Here is a 25660-nt window from a genome sequence, read left to right on the forward strand (position 1 = left end):
TCTGGAATCACGCCTTGTTCGTTCCCAAAGCCCTGGAACCGGGTGACGAAGGTGGGCGCATCGGCCGCGGAGGAGTGTGTGTGTGTGTGTGTGTGTGTGAGACTTGGCTGGGGAGCTGGATGTGGGCTGTTGGGGGTCCCCAGGCCTGCCCCCTGCCTGTCCGTGGGCCTTTCCAACGGGTTCGGTCCCGGACCCCGGGCCCCAGCCCATCGCCCTCACGCCCCTTTGAGCACAGGCCTCGGATGTGTCTCTCAGCCCCCATCCTGTAGAGAGGACCCCTAGGAGCCCCTTGCAGGGTGGAGCCCAATCAGCAGCTCCGAGCACAGGCCAGGGCCTGGCCCCCAAGGCCACCTCAGCACCCCGTGCTCAGAAGTTCCCATTGCCCACACCCAGCTCCTTCGGGACGGCTTCTGGGGACAGCCCTCATTCTGGTGGCCGTCCTTGGGCCGAGGCGTTCACTCACGTTTCTCCCGGAGGCCTCGAGCTTCATGTCGATGGCCAGTGCGTGCCTGTCCCCACGGTTCCAGTCTGGCTCCTGGGAGAGCCCTGTCATGCCTGTCCCCGCCCCGAGAGCACTCCTGGGAGAGGGGAGTCTACATCCTGCCCCTGTGCCCCTGACGCCCGGCACAGACCCAACGAGGCCCTGCCTTCCTCAGCTGGGGCCAGCCCCCTGAGTCTGCCCACCGCCCCCTGTGAGAGGCAGCTCCAGGCTGGCCCTTGCTGGTGGCACGGGGCACACCAAACAGGACATGGACACAGCCCCCAAATGTCCCAGCCTGACAAGAGAACAGATGAGACCTAGAGAGTCCTCAGACGGGGATTCGGGATCGGGGACCTTGTGACGGGTACCAGAAGAGGCTGTGGAGAGGCCGGCTTAGCCGGCCACTTCTCGGTCGTGTGCAGGCCTTATGGGGGCCCTCCTCCTGGTGCTCTGGTCTCTCCTACCATGACTGTCCCCAAGCCACCATTTTGACCCCAGCCTCCGTCCTGAGCATCCCGGCCCCCCCGCCACGGGGGGTCTACACCTGCCCGCCCTCCGGAAGCCTCTCCTACCCCACAGGTCAGGGACTGTGGGTGCCCAGAGCAGGAGCCCTGAGAGGTGGAGAAACCTAACAATGCTGGGAGCCATCTGAGCTGGGTCTTGACGGCTGTGTAGGAGTTCACAACCGAGACTCCCGAGAAGAGACTTCCGTGGAGCGTCTACCCCCTCACCGCTGCCCCCGTCGTCCTCTGGCACCAGGGTGGGTGGGAGACTTGGGCACTGCCCGCTTCCTCTCCTGTGGTCAGTCAGTGGCGGAGCCTGGCCACTCTTGTCCCCTGAACATTGTGTCTGTCCCTGCCCTCTCTGCAGACCCGTTCCGTGTGCCAGGCCTCAGAGCTTCTGTTGGGGGGGGGGGGCATGGCCAGGGTTACCCACCGTGGGTCATCAGCGACATGTGGAAGCCATTCGGTCCTGAAACACACCAGATGGCGTGGACGGCACGGTCAGAGCAGCTAGTTTGTTCTCGTCCCCTCATCTAGCGCTGGGAAGCCCTGCTAGGTGGCGGGAAGGGCCCCCACCTTCGGGGACACAGGCCCCGGGCAGTAGCTCTACTGACCAAGCCTCCGTTTCCCCGTCCCGCTCGGTAGGGCGGCCTGCTCTGGCTCGAGGGGGCGCACGGTGGACACAGAAGGGCAGGGGCCGGGCAGGAGGCCCGGAGGCCAGATTTGCGGCCGGGCGTCTGGCGCCCCCTGCTGCCCGATCTGGGCTGTGGCTCTGGCCTGGGGCTGGGCGGCAGGTGAGGCTGGGCAGAGGGCTTGGGCCCCCAGCCCCGTGAGCTTCCCGGGCAGGCCGGGATTGTGCTGAGATCAGAGCCAGGGCCACGTGGCACTGAGGGATGGGGCGGTCACCCAGGGCCGGGACTAGGCGAGGGGGCAGAGGCCCAGCATCTCGGGGGCCTCACTCTGGGGGACACGTGGCAGGATGGCCTGTCCATCAGTCTGGTGGGCACAGAGCTAAAGCTCACAAGAGGTTTAATTTCAGTTTCCTTTAAATTCCGAGGAAAAAATGAATACAGGTGTCCCCCACTATCCAAAAGTAGAGCACTCCTGTGAAAACTTCCGGAAGCCAAAATGCCGTAAAGCAAAGAAGCAATTACCGTTAATTTATATGGGAAAAGTTTGAGGGTTTCCAGACGTAATAAATCACCTCCCTTAGCCTTTCTGATACTCTTAGGACCCGTCTTGCCAAAGGATGCACAAGCTCACTCGAGATACAGCACAGAGGCTCACAGACAGGGTTCAGAGCTGAGGAGGCTGGATGCTGAGCGTTCCCCGGGAAGGAGCTGGGCGCGGCCGCTCGTGGATCCGTTGCTCAGGGCGTGCACTGTGTCTATACCGGCTCACTGTGGAAACCAGTGCTGAATGCTATCTTCCCTTCTCACTTGTTTTCATAAAAGGAGAGCTCCTGTTCGGATTTTTTTTCAGTTAGCGAGAAAACAGGTGCTCCTATAGCGAAAACGGACGTCTTTTGTAAAAGGCAAACAGCGTCCCGTGAAGTTTTGAAAACAGTGTGTGTATATGATATGTATAGTGAATGATACCATAATACGCGTATACAGCCCCTGACCTCCATAGTAATGAACCTGTCCCGATGTCATACAACATGTTCTGTAATGTGTTTTACAAAGGAAGGACCCAGGGAGGGAAAGCACCCCGTCCCACGGAGCAGGGCTGGGACCCGCCAAGAGGGTGAGCGCCTCCTTCTGCCTCGTCCTGTCCTGCCGTCATCCCCCCCCCACCCCGTCCTCCGTATGGCCCCCTCCCCTTCCCCTCCCTGCCGCTCCCCCCCTCCTCCCGCCCCCCTGCAGCCAGAGCCCCGGCCCGCTGCTGAGCAACCCTGCCTTCGTTTCCCGACAGCGACAGCGACACGGTGTGGCGGTGAGAGGCAGTGGAGGCCGTGAGCGCTGCCCACACCCCCTCCCTAAGGGAGGGGCCCAAGGCTGTGGCAGCGGATGACCCCTCTTGGGCCAGATGCCTCAGGTTCCAGGTCAACTCAGGGGAGGGGGCCCTGGGGACACTTCTGCTCCTCTCGCTTGTGGGGCCTGTGCTTCAGACCAAGCAGGGTCTCCAGCAATTACCCGGTAGCCCCTGCCAGCAACAGCCGGGGCAACCCCAGCCTTGGTCCCACTCCCAGAGGGCGCTGAGTCCCAGGGGACACAGCTGGTAGTGTCCCGTTCACCGTCACTGAGCCCTCAGCATCACTGCCCTCCAGTGGCACAACCACACCCAGAGCAGACCTGTGAGGGGCTTGGGGACCCTCCGTATGCGAGGGTTCAAGGGACTTACGCTGCCTGCTGGCCTGAGGCCAGGCTCCCTCCGGGAAGGGAGAGGCCCCCCCAAGCGTGGGAGAGTGGGGGGCACTGGGTTGTTTGCAGAGCTGGAGACGGGGGTGACCCCCCGGCAGAGGAGCCTGGAGGGAATGTGTCCCGGGGGTGGGGCAGGGCCTTGCTGTCGTGCCCGTGGCCCCCTGGCAGAGACCTAGGGCCCACCCGGTGTCACTGAGCAGAGACGGGTCTCCCTGACGGGTCTGAGGGGCCAGAGTGGGCCGGGGGCTGGGGGGCTGGGGAGTCTCCACGCAGCTGGGGAAGGTGCTGAGCTCCACCTCTCTCTCTAGAGAGAGAGGGGGCGGTGACAGCCGGAGCCACGCTGCACATGTCAGACCCTGGACAGCTTGGGGGGCTGAGACAGGCCAGCGGGGGAGGGGGCCATCCGGGGCCTGAACGATGCTCCTCTGAGAAACTGTTGGTGCTCCTGGGAGGACACCCAGGCCCAACTGATGTCCCAGCCTGCTCCCAGCCGTCGGGCTGTTCCCGCTGTCTCAGCACTACCCACCCCATGTTCTAGATCTTCCTGGGCATGCCTCCCTCCCCCCCCACTAGGCTGTGGGCTCCAGGGACTCGCGGCGTCTTATTCCCGCACTATCCCCAGCACCTAGCCCGGTGCCTGGCACACAGCTGGTGCTCAATAAATACCCACTGGCTGAAGAAATGAATTAGAGTGAGCACATGGTCTGCTGGGGTGGAGCCCAGCACTCTGAGGGAAGCTGGTGGGAGTGGCAGTAGGGCGGGTGGGTGGCAGGAAGCAGCCTCTGGGGACCCGGGGGACCAGGCTGGGGAGGGAGCCGGCTGTCCCCTGAAAAGGCCTCGGATCCAATGGGCTCCCTGGATACATACATCCAGGGCAGCTGCCTACAGCGTCCTCTCTTGGAACTGATGAGCCCATGGAAGGCTCCGACAAGGCCTGCACGGAGGGCACAGGCCTCTCGGACTTGGTTTAACCCACGGTTTCTCAGACAGGCCTGGTCAAGTCGCACCAGTGGGCATATCCTCTAGAACAGGAGCCACCCTAGCGAGCTGTAGCCCGGCTCTGCATGTCCCTGTGGCCACCAAGAGGGCCCTGTAGAGGCAGAGGGCCCCAAGAGGTGGTGGCTAGCAGGCTCGGACCAGAGCAGCGATGCCTGGACAATTGCGGCGACCTTGAAGTGCGTGGGTTTGAGAATCCCTGGGCAGTGACGCTGAAGGGGCGGGCCTGGGGCTTCGCTGGGTGGCCCAGGCCTCTCCGGATGGACGGGCGGACGGCCACTGAGAGGGGCCAGGCTGGGAAGGTCTGCAGCGGGTGAGGTTTAGGACATGGCCTTCATGTAAGGTACTCCAGGGACTGACCTTGGGGCCCCACGGGGGCTGGAGGCCAGGCCTTTGCCCCAGAGGAGCCCCCCGGGCCCCTCACCCCTGCGGACGCAAAGCAGCCACCGTTCCCTTGCTGACGTGGACCGTCAGGTGCGAGGCCGGCGGCCAGGCAAGGCGGGCCTCGGGACGGCGCAGGACCAGCTCTGGTCCCGTTTCCTCTCGGGTCCCGGCCGACCGTGCGCTCCGACAGCCTGCTGGGACGGCAGGGCAGGGGCTCGGCGGGCCCAGAGCACATGCACCACACCCACTGGGGGGGTGGCCCGCACTCGTCCCTCTGCGGCTTGAATCCCTGCAGGGCTCGAGCCGCTTTGACCTCTGCGCACAACCAGAAACGGGCACCGGAGTCACATCAGGAGCGCCGGCCTCTGTCCGTCCCCGAGGGCCCCGGGGAGCTCCCGACCCCTCCGTGAGCCTCAGTTTCCCCATGTGCACCATGAGGAGGACAAGAACTTGGGGGTCCGGCCCCGCTTTCAGCCGCGTGTTCCACAAGCAGTGGCTCCGGTCGAGCCTCCGCGGTGGCGTCCGAGGTGACCACCAGGTGGCACCCAGTGACCGATAGAAGGACAGCGCTTCCTCTGTGGCTTCCGTGCTTGGCCTCTGTCGGCGGGGGGGATCTGGGGGGGGCACATTCCCCTGCAGTCCCAAGGCCCCCGTCTCACCCGGCTGCGTGGGACGGACTCAGCTCACCCGGCTGCACGGGACAGACTCAGCTCACCTGGCTGCGTGGGACGGACTCAGCATCAGCCGGGCCACCGTCACAGGAGGCAGGGCCCCCTCTCCCCTCGCGACACCCCCTGGGTGGGGGCGGTGCTCTGGTGGCTGGTGGGGGCGGGGAGAGGCGGGACACCCCACCTTCCAGTCACCGGAAGGAGCGCCCCCCCCCGCCCCCCCGCCCAGAGTTCCAGACTCGCCAGGACAAACGGGTGGCGGGGCGGGCAGGGAGCGTGGGAATGGCCACGGCTGGGTGGGCAGCAGATGGGAACTGGGTCCACGTGGGCATGGGAGCCATAGGCTCTTCTAGCCTGGCTGACCCGGGTCCCAGCGAGGGGCAGGTGGTGTGACAGGGGAGATGGCCCCATTGGCAGTGGGCGGGCAGTGCGGCCTCACCGGGCCTGGGCGAGGCAGTCCTGGGGAGGCCAAGGCCAGCCTGCCATCCTGCCCAGCACGGGGCCTGCCTCCCAGAGGGAGCGACTCCCGGCCAGCCGTCACGCAGTCCTCCCCCAACTGGCTCGCGGCCTCGGCTTCGTCTCTCGCTCCCGGGAGCAGCACTGGTCACTGTCCCCGGAGCTTCCATTACAGCCACCACCGCCAGCCTCTGTTAATACGTGCCCGGCACTATCGTGCCTTCTGACCTTCTGTGGCTGTTCCTTTCTTCTCCCCATCTTCAGGGGGAGAAGTCCGCCCGAGGTCCCGCAGCCCAGCAGATGCACATTCTGCCCGGGGCCTCCGGCATTGTTGCACAAACACGGGCACGCCCGGCCTTGCCTCCACCAGCTGCCCTGGAGGCCAGGGTCCAGCCTCTCCGCCTCTGGGGAGCCTTCCTGGCAGCAATCTTTCCCCTCGGCTCCCACGCTTGTACCCAGACGTCCCTGAGCCCCTGGCCCCCCGGGCGCTGTGAATAGCTGGGAGCGGAGGGAGGGGTCCAGGGCGGCCCCATCCCCAGACCTGCCGGGGCAGAATGTTCATCACCCTCAGGTATCGCCTCGGAGGTGCCGCCCTCCCAACGATCCTTCGATACATTGCAGGCACGAGACGGTCCTGGAATGAGCAAAGACTGCACAGTAGGGGTAGGGGCTGTGGAGGCACAGGAGAAAGAGCAGGGGTGTGGTGGGGGAGAGTTCATGGATCGCGTCCTGGGACGGCTGAGTCCTGAGCTGGGTTTTGTAGGATGAGTAGGAGTCTGGTAGCTACAGAGTAGGAAACGGAATGAGACGCCCCACCCTCACACGCTGTGATTGGATGTGCATGCCGTGGGGGCCTGTGGAGGTCGCCAGGTGGGCACGCTGATGCGGTGAAAGGGTGAGGAGCCCTCTGTGGGCACTGGGGACCCACTCGTGCCCCAAAGTGAAGGTCATTTCAAGGACGAGTCTCAGAATTCATCAGGAAGCGATAGTCGCAGGTGTCGGTTCCGTGTGGGGGCTGGGCCTGTGTCCACCCCAGCCGGACAGTTGGAAGGGAAGCGGCAGCCCTCAAGGCCGGGCCAGCGTGGCTTCTGGAAGGTCAGAGAGACGGCTTGAGCACTGGCCGTGCGCCTTCGCCCTGGCCACGTGCGGCTGCGCGGGACACCCCCCCCCCCCCCCCGGAGAGGCCCCAGCAGCCACCGGGGAGGCGCCTGCCTCATTCCACAGACCAGAAGTCAACAACAGGTAATTCTGTGACTCAGCCAGAGGGGGCCGCGCTGCAACCACGGGTGGCCCTGTGTCGTCCACACCTGAGCCCCCCCGGGCATGACCTGGGCCCCCGCCCCGCCGCTCCAGCCCCCCTCCTGCACGGGGCGAGCGGCCTGCTGTGGAAGGTCACCTTCCCCAAGTGCCCAGTCCCAGGGACCGAGGGGCAACACGGCACAGCCACCCTCCACTCCACACCGTCTGAGGCGGGGAGCAAGGGCGTCATCCCCCCCCCCCCAACCCAGGCTGAGTGTCCTTTCTGGGGAGGGAGGCCGGGCCGAGCCCAGGAGGAGCCAGCAGAATGTTCAGCCTTGACCCTCAAATCGGGCCGGGGCACCGGTGCGGTGGCTTCAGCGTGGGTACCCCCCAGCCGAGGCGCTCGCTGCTGCCTGGCACCCGCCCTTCTTGGGGCCCTACTCTATGTGTGAGCTCCGACTGTGACCCCCCATCCTGGCAAGGGTCACCTGGCGGGGGCCCGAGTCACATGTGAGGCCCCACCCAGCCCCACAGACGAGAGGAAGTCTGTGTCTCACGGATTCAGAATGCCCTGGGCTGCAGCCTCAGGAGACAAGGTCCGGGGGTGCCCAGAGCCCGGCGCAGGGCTCCCCTCCCTGGTCCAGAGCTTCCCGCCTTGCCCCTGGCTCTCCCACCCCACCCCGCCTCCGAATTCGACATCTCGGTGCCACGGTACTGAGCACCACCCCAGTGAGCCTCAGGAAAGCCCTTTCCAGATGGCGAGACCCACAAGTACGGATGTCGATCACCATGGCAACAACCTGAGAGCCGTGCTGCAGGAAGGAGGTGCTCCGGAGCCACAGTCCTTTTCCTTTGTGCCCTGTGTCCAGCACGGAGCTGGCACTCTGCGAGCATCTGCCAGGCGGACAAATGAGGTGACGCTTCTGTTGGGCTTTGAAGGATGAATAGGAGTTCATCGAGGCGAAGAAGAGAGGCACATCCCCAGAGGAGGGCACGGTGCGAGCCAAGGCCCAGGGGCGGACAGGAGCTCTGTGTGTCCCGTTGCTGTGGGAGAGGTTGAGGCCCCGCAGTCATGAGGAAGAAGAAGTCGGGAGCTGGTCCACTGGGAGCCAGTGTGCACGCCGCCCTGCCCTTGGCCTTGCGGGCACCCCTAGTCCTTTGGCCTGCTTCTCCTTCGTCTCCCAGTCCCAGCTGCCGCCTCCAGGGGGCCTCCCTGGCACCGGCTGGTGGCACTTTCTGCCTCCCGTGGCTCCTGCCGCTCAGACGGTACCGGGACAGCCCGTGTGACCCCCGCCAAGGCTGGACGGCACCCACTGGACCCGTGAAGACAGTGAGGCCAAGGGTGGTGCCAGGGTGACCCACAGCGACAAATCCGGCCGGAGTGGGTCAAGCTGGGGATCCCTTACCCCACACCTGAGGCCAACCCCGAGAAAATGGCACAGAACTCCTTCTGGTTGGATGCCCGCACGGGGACCCCGGCAGACCCTGGTGAGTGACACGGCCGGGCGGGCCCCCGTGCCGCCCCTCCCCTCCCCCTGCCCTCCCCCACTCCGGCCCGTGGGCCTCTCTCTCTTTCTCTCTTTTTTAAATAATTTTTAATTATTTTATTTATTTTAACACTTACTCATTTTCGAGAGACAGAGAGAGACAGAGCACCAGTGGGGGAGGGGCAGAGAGAGAGAGAGGGAGACACAGAATCAGAAGGAGGATCCAGGCTCCGAGCCGTCAGCCCAGAGCCCGACGCGGGGCTCGAACCCACGAACCTCGAGAACATGACCTGAGCGGAAGTCAGATGCTTAATGGACTGAGCCACCCAGGTGACCCCGGCCCGTGGGCCGCTCGAAAAGCACCCCCACTCGACCTGCCCCAGCAGCCTGCCCCGCTCTCCCGGGCCCCAGCCTCTCCCCTGGCTAGGGCTGCAGTAGACTTTCCAAGGAGAAAACTGGGTCACCCCCTCCCGTGTCCCCCATGGCTTTCCGTCTTGCTGGCCAGTCACTGCTGCCCTATGACAGGTCCCCTGCCTGTGTTGCCATTCCGTCTTGTGCCCTCCGGCCTCACTGACCCTTCCAGGCCCCCTGCCTTTGCCCGCATGCCCTGCCAGGAGAGCCCCGCCCAGTGGCCCACCCCTCCTCCTCGTCCCCACAGAGTGGGGACCTGAGCTTCCAGGGTGCTCTCCCACCACGCCCCCCCCAGGCTGGGCTGGCGGCCAGCATGAGGTGCCCCCGTCCTCCCAAGCACATGCAGCTGTCCTGTGCTCTGATCACGGGGCTCGGAGGGCCCTCTTCCCAGCCCCCAGACTCTCCCTGGGGGTGGCACCAGGGCGGGTGGCGGCTGCCCCTCCACCTCACGGGCGAGGGAGAAACAGGGGCCCCTGGCCAGGCCCCCCCACCCCCACCCCCCCTGCCATGCGCGCTCAGGAAGTCCGGATGGGAGGCTACAGGAGCAGGCGGGATGCCGTGGCCAGAGCGGGCTCCATCATCTCGCATGGCTCTCCCTTGAGGCTGGGTGTCTTCAGGCAAGTTGCTCACCCTTTCTGGGCCTCAGCTGGAGCACGGAGCCACACAGCCTGGAGTGATGGGGGCTCGATAAAGCTCCAGGGGTCTGCTAGCGGGGAAGCCCCAAGCGCCCCTCCTCTGGAAAGCCGCCCGGGTCTCCGTCCGCGGACCATGGTCGTGGCTCCCTTCTCTTCTCGTGCCCCCAGCACCGTATTCCCCTGTCCGTCCGGCAGAGACTGCCCCATCCTGGAATCAGCCGGACCAGATGGGGGCCTTTTAGAAGGGGCCACGGATGTGTTTTGTGGACAAATTACTCAGTGGAGACGGTGAAGGGCTGGGGAAACCAAGGCACAGGGGGTGAAGTGACACCCATAGGTTCCATGCGGGTGCCCTCATGCCCGATGGTCACCCTGTCCACTCCCAGCCAGTGCCAGCCCCAGGATTCTTGACCACAGCCTGTCCCAGCTAGAGGGTTCTCGGCGGCCGGAGCTGACCTGCCCCTGGGAAGCGCACCCCTGGGGGCTCCATTGTTTGCAAGAAGAGGAGGATGGCCCCTCCACTTTATTCCCCTGCAAGCCCTGTGCTCAACGCAGAAGCCCCGTGCCGGCGGGGACCAGCTCCCAGGAACAGCTGGGCCACTACCCAGGCCTGGGAACAGAGGCGGGACCTGGCCCCGTGGGAGGGCCCCCAGTGGCAGCCAGCTCAGACATCGGGGACCTGCCCGAGGCAGACAGGCAGGCAGGGGCCAGAAGCGTGCCCACCGGCTCCTGTCTAGTCGTCCACCCCTCCCCTGCGACCCGCCTGTTCACCCGGTGGGCTGGGCCCTGCTGCCCCGAATCACCTTAGTCTCAGGCTCTGGGTACTTCTGCCCTGCCCATCTCCCAGCCAGGAGACGGAGGCCCGGCAAGGTCAGCCCAAGGTCACACAGGGGTGAGTGATGGAGCTGGGGTGGGCCACGTCCACGGTCCCAGGCTGTGGTCTCATCCACCACGCCCTGCTGTCTCTGTGCTGGGAGACGGCCCCCCCATTTCCCAGGCAGGGAAACTGAGGCCCGGGGAGGAGCGGCCCCTGAGGTCGCACTGGTCAGGAGGAGTCCTAAGTCGTGGACTCGAGACCAGCCTTCCCGGTGGTGTGCCCTCCCCTGGGTGTGGGCCTCCATATTCTGCCCCAACCCTCCCGAGCAAGAGGGTTCGTCTGTCTGGCCCGAACCAGGAGGGTACAGCTTCATCTGGGAGGCATTACATCTGGGGGTGATGGCAGCTGCTTAAAGCACTCAAGGGCCGAGGGAGGCGGGGGTCGGGAAGGCTTCCTGGAGGAGGTGATGTGACCGCTCACCCAAGTCTTTAAGGATAAAGAGCTGAGGGCAACGAGCAGGGCATAGACACATGTGGTGTCGCAGGTGAGGGAGTAGCCCACAGGCACGGGGCCTGGAGGTGAAAGGCCAGTGGGCAGGCCATGAAGGGCCTTGGGGACCCTCGGGTCCTTGTGGAACACGGGGACCAATTGAAGCTTTTAGTGGGCTTGTGACGAGACCAGGTGTGCGTCTTGGAAGTTCATTCTGGCTGCCTTGTGGACAGGAAGGCAGGACAGGAAGGCGGGACAGCCGTGGCAGAGAGCTGGGTGAGGGGGTGAGGGTTTCACCAGGCAGGTGCGGGCCTCTAGAGGGAGCGTCACCTCGGGGCACTCAGCAGAGCCCAGCAGCCACCCACCCCACGCTCCCCAGTCCCGGCCCCAGGACTGGTGCTGTGGGGCCCTCTGGCCTCATTCTCTTCCCCGATGCTCTCTGGGGTCCAATCTCAGAGGTCATTAACGCTGGGAACAGACTTGGCTCTGAAGGAGCCGCTCTCCCAAGTCACGCTACACACAAGGGGACTCGAGAGCAGCCAGCCGCATCCTGTCCCTGACGGTGCTGGCAGGCTTCGGGGACGGCATTTCACCAGGAGAGTACAGGCCAGGGGCTCGCTTCCGCTAGGGCCCAGGGAAGCCTCTAGAAGGCTGAGAGCCTCTGGTGTGTTGGGATCACCAGGCAACAGGGGCAGGAGGGGGGCTTCGGGCAGAGGGAGCAGCAAGGGGCAAAGGTGCAAAGGTCCTGGGGCAGGCCCCTTGGAACCTTAGGTGGAGGGAGGTGGCAGGATGAGGCAGGGGAGACTCCGGGGAGTTCGGCTGCAGGCAGGAGGAGATTTACAGTCAGTGTAGATGATGGAGAGAACCCAGGCAGGGAGGACAGAGGTGTGGAGGCCCCGTGAGGGATTGAGAAGACAAGACAGACACCTGCAAGGCATAGAAGTCGTTGGCAGGGGCGGGAGTGGGGGGGGCGTCAAATGGGGAAGAGTAATCCAGAACCAGGCCTGTCATTGCAGGACAGCTCCGGAGCCCTCCCTGCATTTCAGGGACTGTGGGGTGGGGTGTCAGTGACACCAGTGAGCGTTGCAAAGCCCCACGGGCGCGGGGACGTGGCTTGAGGGCCTGGACGCTTCTGGAAGGAGCTGTCCAGCATCAGTGTGGTTCTCGGGGCTGGGGCCAGGGCCGGGGCCTCAGTTCAGGAGGTTGGGCCGATGACAGGAGCTGAGGGTATGAAGTGGCCCCCAGGATGGGCGGGATCGAGGCCCAGGCCAGAGGCATCTTCATTGGGCTTCTGGGTTATGCTTTCACACCCAGCCCGGCCCCAGGCAGGCTGGGAAGGTAAGTCAAGGTGCCTCCTTTGGGGGACAGGGGGCGCTGTCTAGGCTGTGGCCTGGCACCTGAGGCCTCACGTCCAGCAGTAAGATCCAGATGCCGGGATAGCCGGTGGTCTGCAACTGCCCCCCACCCTCCCCGCAGGACAATGAGATGTGCACCCACTCAGCTCTGGCCTCTCGGTCCAGATCGCCTGTGAAGTTGTGTGCAGGGAGGGACCCAGCGTTCCCCACCCCTCAGACGGGCTTAACCCCTTGATCTGACCCCTGACCTCCAACCAGACCCAGCCTGGGATTTCATCTTGTAATTGACGTTCTCTGGGTGCCTGATCTGTGCTGGGTGTTGCGTGGACAGGAGCTGCGGTGGCGGGGAGGGGGGTGTCCTGGGCACTCGCGGAGGCTGGAGGCCCGAGGGGGCGTGTCAGAAAGAGCTGGGCCTCACACAGCCCTGGGGGCATAGGGTAGTGGTGGTGCCGTTTGCCCAAGGGCTGGCCGGTGGCAGAGACACTCAGGGTCAGGGGAGCAGCGGGGTGGGGAGGTGATGCGGGCAGATTGTTACGGGAACGGCCATCCCTGGAGCCACTGGGCCAAGGGTCTCACTCAACGTCCGGGCGGCATGGCCATGAGAGTCCAAAGGCCAGGCCAAGGTCAGAGCCGGCCAGGGCAGGAAGCCAGGACTCTTCTCCCTTGCTGCACCCTCCCCCCACTGCAGCGGGCAGGACTGGGACAGCATGAGGTCGTGATTTTGTACTCTTCTGGGGAAGCCAGCCCCAGGCTGCGTTAGCTGTTGGACCGGGGTCTCGGGTTCAGAGTGAGCCTGGGGACACCCTCAGCTCTCCAGGGTGGGCGGGAGCTGGCGGGGCAGGTGGTCTGGGGCTCCCTAAACCCCCCATCTAGCAGAGAGGAACCCGGGAGTCCTCCTCTGCCTCCTCCAAGGGGCAGCTGCCTGGCAGGACAGCTAGGTAGGAGGCTGGGTGTCTTAGAGCCTGGCCCCTGCGGAGGGGTGACTCCAGGCCACGCTCCCGGGCCTGCCCCGCGGACGATGCTGTCAGGATGCCCACCTGGCAGTTCCACTGGCCTGGCTTTGGGTCGTGGGTCTCACGGGGCTCTGAGGACTGCTGTGTGGGCTCCAGCCCATCGCTGGGCCCCCAGATACTCCACTTTTTTTTTTTTTTGTAGGTGACGGGTTTAAAAAGCAAAGGAACTTCGTCGCAAGGCTTGACTTCAGTGGCCACGAGATGTGTCGCCCCCCACACCCGCCTGCCAGAATCATCAGGGTTTATATAGAGGCTTCAACCCGGTTCAGTCGAGTACACAGCCCAGGTGGTCTCAACAACATCTCACTCTCTCGAGGCTGTGTCTTCAGAAAAGGGCTCCCAGGGTGGGAACGGTGGGCAGAGTGTAGATCCCAAGGGCACGGGAGGGGTGAGGAGCCTCTGACTGCCCGGGTCCTGCTGGAGGGCCACCCGGGGGACACTTCCTCCCAGTGACCTCCCCCAAAAGCAAGCACGAGAATTCTCCGGTTCTTGCAACCTGTGTCTTAACCTGCGACTCCTCCAAGAGGGGGAGGGTGACCGAGCGTGGGGGGGGAGAGGAGATCAGAAGTTCTGAACAGAAGGAAGGGCCGCAGGTGAGCTCACGGGGACAAGGCCCCCCCGCGCCAGCTCAGCCCCTCCCCCCTCCTAGCCCCCCTCTCGGAGCTACCCCCCTTACCTCCTCCCAGCCCAGCCCCACACCCCGCAGAGGCCCCCACCCCGGGGCCCCTCCCTCCCTGGAGGGGGAGAGCTGCACAGTGCTGGGAGCCGCCACTCAGATCCTAGCTCCGCCAGTCCTAGCTCTGAGCCTCTCTGCCTCAGTTTCCTCGCCTGCACACGGAGTCACTAGCAGCCTGCCACAGGGCCAGCTGGGGCCAGCTGGGGACTGAATGTATCGGTTCAGCCCGCTCCGGCCCTCCGCCTCCCTCCTCCCCCCAGGCCTTGCTGGCAGAGCTCTGTCTCCAACGCCCTCCCTGCCACTTGCCCCTGGCCTCGGGTGCCCTGCTCCCTGATGGTCCTCACCTCAGCTCTGTAAGACCCAAGCCTGCCCCGGCCATGCCAAGTGACTGCCAGCCTCCTGTAGGCCCCAGGACTCTGGTGCTGTTGTCCTCACGATGCCTCCCTGACCCCTCCACCTGGAAAGTTGACCCCCTCCCCCAGAGTGACTTTTCTGACCCTGCTCCCCACTGCCCGGATGACCAAGCCTTAGTGCGCTGCCCCCTGGCCTGGCTCCCCTCGGGGTCGCCTTCCTCCTGTCCCTCCTCCTCCCCGTGTGCCCCCTGCATGCAAACCCCCAGCCCTTGAGAGGCACTTTCTCCTGCACAACACCAAAGTCTGCGGAGCACTTTAGGCAGCAGTGAGGAATCAAAGGTGCTTTTGGGGGGAGGGGGTGCAGGGGCAGCGCGGTGTCGGGGGGGGGTGGGTCAGGTGGTGACTCAGCCGGGCAAGGAGGTGATGACAGAGGCACCCGTGAGGAGCCTGGCTGGAGCTGGGGGGGCGTGTGCCGGGGCAGTGGGGTGCCAGGCTCCCTCCTGAGGGGTTCTGTGGAGCCAGACAGGGATTGGGGAGCATCAGGAGGGGGACACGACTGGGAAGAGGAGAAGATCTGCCCAGGACACGGCCCAGAGCCACAGGGGCTAGTGCTTAAGGCCAGAGGCGAGACCCCAGAACCCAGTGAGGAGGCTGGAGGAGGAGGCCCAGAGAGACCAGTGTCTGGAGGGAGGACAGACATGTATGTGGGAGGACTGGGATGTCCCAGAACAGAACAGTCGCCCCCGAGGCACATTGGGGGCAACAGGGGCCACCCACACCACCTGAGCAGCCTTCTCCCACAGCAGCTTCCCAGGCAGCCAGGGGCCTGGTGATAGGGCTCAGATCAGGGAAGGAAAAAATAAATTCTTTGTGCCACACGAACTGCTGCCCTTTCCCACAAGCCCTTACAATCCTGTCTTTGTTTCCGGTGGAGCAAACGATAGGGAAACCGGTGGCTGTTCTGTTCGCATTATGGTTGAGCCTCAAAGACAAGCCCCCCAGGGCCCAGGGGGAAGGACGCCAGGCAGCGACCTCAGTGGCCACGGGGAAGGTGGATCACCAGGGAAGGTCATCTCCCCGAGGTCAGGCCTGGAGCAAGCTGCACCTGGTGCCCTCGATGGGGTGGGGACGCCTCCCTGTGCAACTGGAAGATGGAGGTCCCCCAGGGACAGCATTGTGGCTGGCTCTTAGAAAGGGCTAGAAACCAAAAACAACACAGGCAAGATGAGGTCAAGATGGAAATAAGCAAACAGAGACGGTCAAAGGTGCTGGCAGCGTGTTCCTGGGAAGCATATCCTACCCGGCTGACCATGGCTTTGCAGAGTGCAAGGTCCCAAGGTCCTCTGATCTGAGCAGACTGTGGGTGAGTAAAGGGCAGGACCAGGCCCAAGCCAGCCGCTCTCTGCCTTTGCACACCGCCCCCCCAATTTCCACAACACTCAGGGGGGCCCCAGGGAGGAAACGAAACACTCACCCGCGTGCACACACGGAGACGTGAACGCCCACAAATAGGCTCACACGCACAGCTGTGAATGCACACCACACGCAAATGCGTGCACGTGCACACACACACAGACAGGGCACACACGTGCATACAGGTGCGTATGCTCACGCACACGGGCTTGCAGGCACACCGATGCATCCGTGCACGTGCTCGAGCACAGAATATACTCACAGACGTGCACGTTTGCACACAGGCGTGCACCACACACAGTCATGCAGGCAGGCACACACGCATGTACACGCCCTGGGTGGTTTGCGGGGTCCTGAGCTGAGAGGGCCATGTAGCCTTCACCCCCCTGCAGAGTCCCGCAGCCCTCCAGTCTTCTTCTCCCCTGCTGGAGGAGGAGGTAGAGACTGGGCCTCGGGGAGCTCCCAGCTCTGCCCTGGGGGCAGCGGTCGAAGCAGCTGGAGTAGCTCACTCAGGTGCCAGGCTTGGCCTCCAGGGGCCCTTCCCTCCCGCAGCTGGGGGCTGGCTGTGCCCACCGGGCAAGGTCACACAGCCTGCAGGGGCCAAGTTCTTGTTACTGTTTTGAAATAAATACCCCTTCCATTATATGTTAACAGAGCAAAATGGCTTTGAGAGAGCCAGGGGGTAGAAATTCTGATTCAATCTCTCCTCCACCAGTCGACCGACAGATGATTCGTCATCCAACAAGTGCGCATTCCACGCCTCTGACATCGCAAGACATGGGAGGACCTGACACGGAAGGACACTCCAGGCCTTTCTTGTAAACCGGTCGAATCCAAGGAAAAGCCCTACGTGGACCAAGGCGATGGGGACCTCCTCCTTGCCCTCCCATCCCCCACCATGCGACCGGGGCCTGTGCAAGAAACGGTGTCCTCAGGAAGGGGCGACAGACAGGTGGACGGTGTCCTGACCGCTGACCCAAGCGGCCAGTCCCTCCGCAGCTACATAGGAGGTTCCAGAAACATCGCCTGTACCTACATCACTTGGCGTTTGCCAGAAGGTGTGGAAACGGCAGTGAGCCAGGAGGCGGGCCTCCCCAGCTGGCCGGTCCTTCCCCGGGCCACTGTCTCCTCACCCGCATAACGGGGGGTTGGAGGGCGGGTTGAACCAGGGCATCTCCCTGGGTCTTGCCAATGCAGCGCCACCCAAGGGGCCTGCCCAGGTGGCGGGAAGTCCTCTGGGAGGTGGGCCCATGGGCTCTGGGGTGCAGACTGGCTTTCCCTCCAGGGTAGCCTATCCACCATTCAGGAGCCACAGCAGGGGAGCCACGGCTCAGTTGGCTGAGCGTCCGACTCTTGATTTCAGCTCAACTCATGATCCCAGGGGCGTGGGATTGAGCCCTGTCCTGTGTAGGGCTCCTTTTGAGCGTGGAGCCTGCTTGGGATTCATTCTCTCTCTCTCTCTCTCTCTCTCTCTCTCTCTCTCTCTCTCTCTTCCCACCCCCCTTGCTCGTGCTCTCTCTAAAATTAAATCATCAAGAAAATTTAAAAAGAAAAATTGAAAAGAAACACTCATGTGCTGAATTTAGGTTCAGGATCAAATACCCACACTTACCTGAAAAAACTATTAAATCGCCTCTCTCCCCGACCATGCGTGAGGCTAAGATTTTCTTCACAGACATCGCCAGAAACAACACAAGGCAGCAGACAAGACTCAGAAGCTGGTGAGATCCCAGCCACTGCCTATTAAACCAGACGTTCAAGAGCCTTACAAAAATGCTTTAAACAATTTGGGGGGGCTCTGAAGAATATAATCAGCGTGCAAAAAATGTTTTAAATTTCATATATGCAGGGCTTCTTATTTTTATATGAATTAGTAAATATTTAAAGGGGGTTGGTGTTTTTTTTTTTTTCATTTTAATTCAAATCCTTGGAAATACCGACGAGGATAGCCCACGTAAGCAAAATGTCTTGGGGTTCTCAATAGCTTTTAAGAGCACAAAGGAGTCATGAAAACAAAATCTTTGGGAATGTCTGTCCTCCACAACCACAGCAGTATTTCGCATCCGGAAGTTAACCGTGATGGGACCCTATCTCAGCCGCAGATCTCTGATTCCACCGAATGTTCCCAAATCTCTTTTACAGCAACTAAAACTCCTGAATGGGAAGTGGGGAGCGAGTGTTTCGTGGGGACAGAGTTTCCGTTGGGAAAGAGGAAAGGAGACAGACCGTGGTAACGTTTGCGCGGCGATATGGAAGTTCATGCCATGGAACCACACACTTAGAAATGGCAAACTTTATCTGATGAATATTTTACCCCGACAAAAAAATGACTGTGTAAAAAAATAAAAAGTTTATTCAAACACGGTTGATGTCATATGTATCACCCTAAAAACAGGCAAAATTACACAGCACCTATGTGATAGATTTCATTACAAAATAATATTGCAATGCTAGGGAGACTCCTGCACAAAATAGCTGGGCCTTGTTAAATCTGAACATGTAGGAGGCAAAATACCAAAAAAAAAGGGTAATTTTTTTATACTGTCATTTCAAAAAAATTTTTTTTAATGTTTATTCATTTCCTGAGAGAGAGAGAGAGAGAGAGAGGGCAGGGGAGGGGCAGGGAGAGAGGGAGACACAGAATCCCAAACAGGCTCCAGGCTCTGAGCTGTTAGCACAGAGCTCGACACGGGGCTTGAACTCACGAACCGCGAGCTCATGACCTGAGCAAGTTGGATGCTTAACCGACTGAGCCACCCAGGCGCCCCTGTGCTGTTCTTGTTTTTATTAATAACCTCAGATAAGATCCTAAACCCCAAGAAGCTTCCAGTCTCGCGGAGATAGACTAGGAAACAGGCATGTAGGACCCAGGAAGATCCGCAGAGGCCCTGGGGCTGATGAAACACAGTGGAGAAACAGGGCCCGGAGAGAGGAGATCAGGGAGGCCTTCCTGAAAGAGGTGGTGCCCTGCGCAAGGAAAAGCTAGTGCTCAGACCCGCGTGACCTCGGTGCCCTGACCAAAAGGGTGCTAAGGACGGGGAGCCTCTCTCAGGGTGAGCCCCGTGTCACCCACACGGCTGGCTGAATCTTCCTTTCAGGGCCCGTACCCGGCCCCGGGGGGCCCAGTGAGGATTCCACGGGGGGTCCTGCCCTTTCCTCCAGTCCAGAAAGTTCCAGCTGGACCTCGGGTCCTGCCAAGAGCTACCCCCGCCCCGCTCTGCCACGGGCCGACCTCTCAGGTTCCCTTCCGGAGGGGGCCGAAGCGACTGGGCAAAGAGGCCCAGGTCTGGGTGGGAACCGGCCTCCTGTTTCCCTAACACCCGGGTGCCCGAGTGAGGACAACCCAGCCCCGGGTTCCCGCTGTGCCGCCAGAGCATGCCCCATCCAGGAACCCCTCCATCTTATGTCAGGATCTATCACCTCCGCTGTTTCCAACAAGAAGCACTATTTTTGGACCAAAGCAGCAAGCGACTGGGAGACCCACGGGAAGAGCAAGCTGGACGATAGGAGGCCACAGTGAGTGTCCCCTCCGTGGGATGTGATTGGGACACGACGTGGAGCCGCCCTCCTACTCTGTGTTTGCAGAAGACAGAGGTGGGTGGCTTCCCACTGACCTGCCTTGGCCCGGGGGGTGCCAGCAGAAAAAGGGAGCTGGTTCCCCAACCAGGCCACAGGCTCCGATGATCCCAGGCCTGGAGGTCGGTCCCGAACGCATTTCCAAAGCACAGAGCACGAGCCACTGATCGTAATTCACGGCAAGCGCTCAGCCCGGATAGTCATGTGTCTGCTCCCCCCCAGCGAGGCAGGAAAAAATGCCTCCCTCGTGGGCCCTGGCAGCTGGCTCCTGGGGCATGTCCCAGTCACAACCCCAGGCACGACTCAGAGTCCCCAGCTGGCGGGGGACGTTTGAGATCAGCCAGCCCAGCCTCTCAGTTTACAGTCAGGAACGGACGTAGGGCGGTTGTGGCTGTCCAAGGTCACAGAGCCCAGGAGGGGAGCGGTGGGCACAGTGGAAAAAGCAAGGACACGTGAGCCGGGCCGGCGGGCGCTGGGGCCAGGCCCGCGGCTCCCGGGCTGGCGGCTCAGGGCTATGGCTCAGCCCCTCTGTGGCTGCCAACCCTGGGAGCAGGGAGCAGACCACAAGCCTGCAGGCCCACTTGAGGCCGAAGAGCCCTGTGCACAGTAGGCATGTTGTCGATGACCTCACTGGGCAGCCAAGCAAGGAGAGAGCCTGGGCACCGGACCCTCTGTCCAGGAAGGACGGCAGTGAACTGCTTTGCTCCGGATCGACGCCACTCTTAAGGTGTAACCCCTGATTAGTGACCACTGCTCCCGTGCCAGGCAAGGCAGGGATGCACCCAGCATAAGGGACAGCCAGGTCCCCGTGCTTAACATCTGAACCAAAAGATACATAAATATCATCGATGATTGAGGCAATGGCGGGCAAGGTTATTTGGATCAATTCTCTCTCTAGAAATAAGTTTTTAAAAATGTATTAAAAAATGCTGGGGCGTCTGGGTGGCTCAGTCAGTTGAGTGTCCGAGTTCGGCTCAGGTCATGATCTCACCATTTGTGAGTTCGAGCCCCGCGTCGGGCTCTGTGCTGACAGCTCGGAGCCTGGAGCCTGCTTCGGATTCTGTGTGTCTCTCTCTCTGCCCCTACCCCACTCGTGTGTGCTCTCTCTCTCTGTCTCAAAAATAAACATTAAAAAAAAAATTTAAAGTGCTTACAAATTATGTTAAAAACCTCTAAAAGTGGCCAAAATAGTGGCACACCTCCAGGCCAAGTTTGGCGTGGGAGGGACAGCAGGCAAGGAGAGAGGTTGCAACAGCCTTTTTGTCCTGAGGGCCTTTGCCAATCTGGAAAGTTGGGGCCTTGACCTTGGCGGAGCGGGACATGTGAGGACAGAAGTCAAGGTACCAGGTTTCTACTGGGAGGCTCTCCCTCGTGTGAAGCAGGGGGCCCGAAGGCCACACACACCAGACAGTGGGAAACAAGGTGGCATGGGGGAACTTTCTGGCAAGTCTGCAGGAGCCCAGAGACTGCCTTGCTCTCGCACGGGGAAATCAGGGGGTCGCCGGCCAGTGAAACAGGAGTCCTGTGTGGAAAGCGCCAGCCCAGTCCTGGGCACCTGCTTAGCCATACTAGATTGTGTTTTCTGGGGTGGGGGAGGGTTGTTTTCAAATTAAACTCAGCACTAGGGGCGCCTGGGTGGCTCAGTCGGTTAAGCGTCCGACTTCAGCCAGGTCACGATCTCGCAGTCCGGGAGTTCGAGCCCCGCGTCAGGCTCTGGGCTGATGGCTCAGAGCCTGGAGCCTGCTTCCGATTCTGTGTCTCCCTCTCTCTCTGCCCCTCCCCCGTTCATGCTCTGTCTCTCTCTGTACCAAAAATAAATAAATAAATAAAAAAGTTGAAAAAAAATTAAAAAAAAAAAATTAAACTCAGCACTAGGGGCGCCTGGGTGGCTCAGTCGGTTAAGCGTCCGACTTTGGCTCAGGTCATGATCTCACGGTCCGTGAGTTCGAGCCCCGCATCGGGCCCTGTGCTGACGGCTCGGAGCCCGGAGCCTGCCTCGGATTCTGTGTCTCCCTCTCTCTCTCTGCTCCTCCCCCGCTCACGCTCTGCCTCTGTCTCTCAAAAATAAATGAATATTAAAGAAATGCATGAAATTAGACTCAGCACTCACACTTTGCTCAGACGCTGCTTCTCCACGTGGAGAAATGAAGGGGTAAGTTGACGGTCCCCTCACCACCCCACCCGGGGCCTGGTTTTCCCACCAGCCATCTACAAACCCCACCCGCCAGGGTGCTGCTCTGGTGTCCTGCCCCACGGCACCGTCACCTTCTAGAGGCTGTTCCCATGATCGCCTTCACGCACGTGTGGAAGGAATTCAGCCTTCTTTCTGCCTCCAGCCAGCTCCTTGCCCTGCACACCCCAGGCTCCCAAGCAGAGGGAACCTTTCCCTGCTCCCCCCACCCCAGGTTGCCTGATGGCTTGTGAGCCAGGCCCCCACGTGGGTGTAACTCCCCAGGGCTCCCAAGGCAGCCAGCCGCCCACACCCCGTTCCCTCGATTTGTCAAAGATCAAAATCAGGCCCTCACGTAGGATCGTATACTCCACGTGCAAGTCCCAACACAGCCCAGAATGTTGACTTGCAAATAAATACCATAAGTCAATCTGGAGGAGAGAGCTAGCCGGGCACAGAAAGACTGGAAAAATGTCAGGAGGCCTTCGCAACATGCTCTGTGTTTACCAGTAAACAGAGCCCATCTGGGCCAGCAGGCCCCGGACTTTGGGCTTTCCAAACCAACAATGTTTTAAACGGCTTTGGGGACTGACGTGGGGGCGGCTCTTGTCCTCGGCTCAGGTCGTGATCTCACGGTTCGTGAGTTCCAGCCCCGAAACGGGCCCTGCGCGGATGGTGCGGAGCCTGTTTGGGATTCTGTCTCTCCTTCTCTCTGCCCCCCCTCCCCAGCTTGTGGTCTCTCTCTCTCTCTCTCTCTCGCTCTCAAAATAAATAAATAAACTTTAAAAAGGGGGGGTGGCATTTTCAATAACAACACAAGAGCGTAAAGGACATACTCTCAGGGACAAAAGGGATATTTCTTTAAATTTATTTTTTTAATCTTTATTCATTTTTGAGAGAGAGACAGAGTGAGAGCGGGGGAAGGGCAGAGAGAGAGGAAGACTCAGAATCCAAAGCAGGCTCCAGGCTCCGAGCTGTCAGCACAGAGCCCGACGTGGGGCTTGAACTCACGAGCCTCGAGATCATGACCTGAGCCGAAGTCAGACGCTCAACCAACTGAGCCACCCAGGCGCCCCTAAAAAGGGATATTTCTTTAAAGTGACTAGATGAAGCTTTACAGCAAACCCCATAATGCTCTTGCTTTGCTGCCCTGTCTTCTGCCGACCAGGAATATTTGGCAAACGTGGTCAGTCCCTGCAGAGGACTGGGGACTGTGGTCCACTTTCTCATTTCAGTGACAACCAAGGCCTAGAGATGCCCGTAGAACATCCTGGCCGTTCTCTTGCACATTTAGGGAGCCTTGTGCGTCCCGGGCCCTGTGCCGGGTGAAGAGCTGCATCGGGCCAACCCCCTGCATCGGGGAGCTCTGTCCGGAGGCTTGAAGCCGAAGCCGGCGGGGTGGGGGGGGCCTGCACACTACTTGGGCTCCTGTCCATGCTGCCTCGACGAGCCGGAAGGACTCAGCTGTAAAACCCAGATACCAGGGTAGACCTGAGGGTCCCAGGAGGGAGCAAAAAAAAAAAAAAAAAAAAAAAAAAAAAAAGGCACTCTGCCTGCTGTCGGAGAGGTTTGAGGGCCCAGGCAATGCCAGCTCACTGGAGTGGTGAGGCAGGCAAGGGGAGGGGCACCTTTGTAGACAGTGCTAAACGAGACAAAAGCCACAGGGGAGGTGGGGGCAGCTTTGCCGGTGAGATGGAGGCCAAGCAGGCTTCCTGGAGGAGGTGACCCTTGGCAGAGCCCTCAGGCCAAAGGTCGCCAAATTTCGACTACTACGACTCGCCTATCAGGTCCTGTGCCTGCACTTCCTGCACACTCCCTCCTAATTCTCACCCCAGGGCCCACGGAGATAACCATCGCTGCCCCATTTTATAGACGAAGAAGTTCGGTCCAGAGGTCAGGTGATCTGTCCAAGGTTATGGTATGAATAAAAGGTAGAGCCAGGTGTTGACTCTAGATCTGTTAGATTCCTTTGTTTCTTTTAATTTTTTAATGTTTATTTATTTTGGAGAGGTGGGGAGGGGCAGAGAGAGAGGGAGACACAGAATCCGAAGCAGGCTCCCGGCTCCGAGCTGTCGGCACAGAGCCCGACGTGGGGCTCGAACCTACAAACGGTGAGCTCTTGACCTGAGCCGAAGTCGGACGCTCCACCTCCTGAGCCCCCCAGGCGCCCGTAGATCTATTGGATTCCTAATGTCTGCTGGTTCCACGGGGGTTATCGGGGTTGTCCGAGGCAGAGGCAGTGATGTGCATATATCCCTGTATTTGTAACGCGTTTGTGTCCAACATCCCGTGTCTCATGTCTGCACTCCCCCTGACCCTGCCCACCCACGACAGTGTAATTCCCTACCGGACTCAGGTGATGGCGAACCCCGTATCCGGCAGAGTGGAATATCCTCCATCAAGGAAATTCACCTATGCATCATGCTTTATGGCGAGGCTCTGACCTACTGGGTCACACGGGTCCCGAAGCTCCAAGCCCACTGCTCTAAACTGGACGAAAGACATCAGCGACCCGGCCCCCATCCTAAGGAGCTGAAGCCATCCGGGGAAGGCCTAGCGAGTGCTGCTGGGGAGGGAGGGGGAGGGCAGCCTCGCTGCCTCGGGCTTCTCAAGAACGACAGAGACAGATTGATCGGAGACAGAGACCCACGTTGAGGCGGAGCCTCTGGCAAAGCCAGCCCGTAAACGGCGGCCGGGGCCGGTTCAGTAATGGCAATCGGTTAGCACGTATCATTTATTATTTTTACAAATCTGACGGAATCGAGCCGAACTCCCCTCCGGGCCACGTCTGCGGGTCTTGGGCCATTTCCACTCTCTCCCCTTGAACACGGCCCCTCTCTCCTGCCACGGGCTTCCGCACATGCTCTGCCACCCCACGGTGCTGGGGCGGAGACCGATCCCTAATACCGTGGTCCTGCACCTGCCAGAGACAGCTGGGTTATCGGGCCAGGGGAGCGCTGGCTTCTGGACCAGACAGCCCACCTCTGGGGGTACCCGGGGGCTGGTACAGATGGCAGAACGGATGTGGACTCTGACAGCCCGGTTCTTGCCCCCTCCTGGAGATCTCAGCCACACGATATCATTTCCGGCCCTTGGCTTCTTCATCTGTAAAACGGAGAGGAACCTAGCTGCCTCGTGGGACTGCTGTGAGTTCCATGCCTTAACGTGACAAGACTTCTTTCTCTGGACCCGTGAGGCTTTGCTGTCATTACTAGGATGGCAGCCACGTACGTGCCCTCGGTCGGCCTCCCACCGAGGCCCAGCCGCGGGCCACGGGGCAGCTCTGTCCCGGCCAGCAGTGAACTCTCCCTTTCTCTGTCTGTGTTCCCTGCCCCCATCGATTTCCACCATCTGACCTGAGGGCAGGTTTCCAGGAGATCAGGGGCCACTGCCCTGGCTGATGACACTCCCAAGCACAAAGTCCGTCTCATCAGAGGCTTTGCAGATCAACAAAGGGCAAACAGGTGACCTGTAGAGGCCTCGGTTCCTGGAAAAGGGCTTACCTAAGCTGTAGGGCAAACAGACAGACCCTGGCCTGCACCCCCAGCCCCACTGGGGGTGCTCTCCCCCACAGGGCTTGGGGCCAGCAGTCAGGTCTCACATTCTCTCCAAACACAGGTGGCTGATGGCACCTTCTTACAAGTTCAGGGTCTAACCCACTGCCTGCATCAAGTGGCAGGAGCCTCGTCCAGCTCCCTCCCCCCCCATGCCCCAACACCCTGATTCTCCCCCCAGAAGCCAAGGGGAGAGCCTCGACATCTCTGGTGAGATCAGGCAAGTTGGTTCATCCAGGAGCGGCTCACCAGGTGTGGGTTCCACAGACCCACCTCCTAACCTGGGCTCTGCAACTGGCCTATGTGACAAGGGACTTCTCTTGTGCCTTGGCCTCCCGGTTGTAATGTGGGCACAATAATAAGTTATGTCTCTGAACATCTTTAAGATTAGAAACTGTGAGTAGAAATGCTAAAACAGGGGCACCTGGGTGGCTCAGTGGTTAAGCGTCCGACTTCGGCTCAGGTCGTGATCTCACGGTCCGTGGCTTCGAGCCCCGCGTCGGGCTCTGTGCTGACAGCTCGGAGCCCGGAGCCTCCTTCGGATGCTGTGTCTCCCTCTCTCTCTGCCCCTTCCCCACTCACACTCTGTCTCTGTCCCTCAAAAATAAATCAACATTAAAA

At 61.0% G+C, this 25660-nt stretch overlaps 1 long non-coding RNA gene across 1 annotated transcript; it reads right to left on the minus strand.

Annotated features, from left to right (window-relative positions):
* Window positions 1-24205: 24205 nt before the first annotated feature.
* LOC122472912 lies at window positions 24206-25542 on the minus strand. The gene is made up of 2 exons (XR_006294552.1): window positions 24842-25542; window positions 24206-24590 (listed from the first exon to the last, which is right to left on the minus strand). It is a non-coding gene; the product is annotated as an uncharacterized LOC122472912 (long non-coding RNA).
* Window positions 25543-25660: the final 118 nt, after the last annotated feature.

Source organism: Prionailurus bengalensis, chromosome B4, assembly GCF_016509475.1.
Source record: "Prionailurus bengalensis isolate Pbe53 chromosome B4, Fcat_Pben_1.1_paternal_pri, whole genome shotgun sequence".
NCBI lineage: Eukaryota > Metazoa > Chordata > Mammalia > Carnivora > Felidae > Prionailurus > Prionailurus bengalensis.